This window comes from Trichechus manatus, unplaced genomic scaffold (genome assembly GCF_000243295.1).
Source record: "Trichechus manatus latirostris isolate Lorelei unplaced genomic scaffold, TriManLat1.0 scaffold00065, whole genome shotgun sequence".
NCBI lineage: Eukaryota > Metazoa > Chordata > Mammalia > Sirenia > Trichechidae > Trichechus > Trichechus manatus.
The window spans coordinates 10,002,282-10,004,702 of NW_004444001.1; positions in this window are offsets into that span (position 1 = coordinate 10,002,282).

Consider the following 2,421-nt stretch of genomic DNA (forward strand, 5'->3'; position numbering starts at 1 on the left):
GAGACAAAAGTAGATCAATGGTTACTAGGGGCTGGAGAAGAGGGAGGAACAGGGAGTTAGTGCTTAATGGGTACTAACTTTCTGTTTCAGATGACAAAAAAGTTTTGGAGGTGGACAGTGGTAGTGGTTGTACAACACAGTGAATCTAATTAACGCCACTGAATTGTACACTTAAAAATAGTTAAGATGGCAATTTTTTATTGCGGTATATATATGTGTGCATGTGTGTGTATATATGTATGTATATATATATGTATATATATATACATACATACACATGCATGCCATTATAAAGTTCTTATTTTTGTTATATATGTAACCACAATTTGCCTTTGCAACATTTTTCAGATGTATAATTCAGTGACATTAATTACATTCATCATGTTTTGCAACCATCACCACTATCCATTTCTAAATTAAGATAGAATAAAAAGTTTTTAAATGTAAAAAAATTCATGATATAGTAATACATGTGCTTCTTTATTAACCATTAAATAGTAAGTTTGGCAGCAGGCCTATTAGTTACTGTCATAGTAATGTGATGAGTGTAAGTGATATTTTGAGTTCTGCAACAACTGTAATAGGATATGAAAATACTTGTGATTTTTATTGAAGACAGTGTCATAGCTACTGTTAATACTACATTCATAATAGAAAGAAATGCTTACTTTCAGTTAGAGGGTAATGGCAATAAAGATGTAAATTTTTTTCCTCTTTCAAGTCCTTGGACCCCAAGAAGGTTGAGAACTCCTGTCCTGGGAGGAAAACACTAAGATGTGATATTATGACTCTTCTACACTTAAAAACCCTTTTAGATATTTAAATTTTTGTGTCCGAAAGTTGCCCTGAGAGAAGACTGTTGTCTGGGGTGATGGATAAGGCCAGGTATGAACAGTTAAGTATCCAAATATGTACCTGCCGGAGGTAGGAAAATGGTTTACAGCACAGGATCTTTATTTTTCCCTTTCTGGCCTCTTTGTTTAGTACTGTTATGAATTGAATTCTGTCTCCCAAAAAGATATGTTGAAGTACTAACCCCTGTACTTGTGCATGTGACTCTGTTTGGAAATAGGGTCTTTGAAGATTCTGTTAGGTTAACATGAGGTCTTACTGGAGTAGTGTGGGTCCTAATGCTATATGATTGGTGTTCTCATAAAGGAGGAGAAGATACAGAGACAGGGAGACAGAGGAGGGACCCTATGTGACACTGTAGCTGCAAGCCAGGGAACACCTGGAGCTACCAGAAGCTAGGAGAGAGGCATGGAACACATTTTCCCTGAAAGCCTCAGAAGGAATCAACATGACCAACACTCTGATCTCAGACTCCCAGCCTCCAGAACTGTGAGACAATAAATTTCTGTTGTTTAATGCTACTCACTTTGTGGTATTTTGATATGGAGCCCAAGAAAATTAATAGAGTTGCCAGTGCTGGGAGGTTTCAAGGGCGTGGAAGTCAGATTCCTAGCAAGGTCCAGACTTCCAGTTATGGGGTCTACCTGTGTTCATGGTCCCAATATATCACTGGAATAATAATAGAAAGGTGGGGCACATGAGACCTAAGGACAGAATTCTGCTGAATGGCCATTAGCTCCTCTAGTTGATATCTTCCCTAACCTTAAACAGCCGTTAGCACAGGGTCCTGGTCCTCCAAAGCACAGATGTTGGGCTATGACTGGTGTGAGCTGGGCTTTCTGAGGTCTTATAACCTTGGAGAAGTTACTTAACCTCTTCAAACTCAAGTTTGGACATAATGGGGGTAATAATAGTGCCTACCCCATAGGATTGTTATGAGGAGTAAATGAGAGTGAGCATCTAACACTATGCCTGGCACAGAATAAAGCCCCCCATAAATTATCATCAGTAACTATGCTGCCATTTTGCAATTAGAGCTGATACCTTACTGGTGTTCAGTAAGAAATCCACACATCTAGTCTTTCTGAGCATAGATATTTGATAAGAGTCCCATCAAATGAACTGTAACACCTGACCAAGTCTTGCACTCTCGTTGTCAATACTCTGAGGAGAAATCCGTCTTACTGCAGGCTTGGTGTGGGCAGTACCATTTTATAGTTGGCCCTTCCCCCATGAACTACATGACCCCTCTGACATACCCATGGTTTGTAAAATGGCTCAGATGACCTCTATTCACAACATTAGCTGGGTCATTTTTATTTTTTATTTTTTTATTGAACTTTAGGTAAAGGTTTACAGAACAAACTAGCTTCTCATTGAACAGTTAGTACATATGTTATTTTTATTTTTATTGTACTTCAGGTGAAGGTTTACAGAACAAATAGTTTCTCATGAAACAGTAGTACACATATTGTTTTATGACATTGGTTCACAACCCCACGACATGTCAACCCTCTCCCTTCTCGACCTTTTTTTTTTTTTTGGGTGAAAATATACATAGCCAAATAT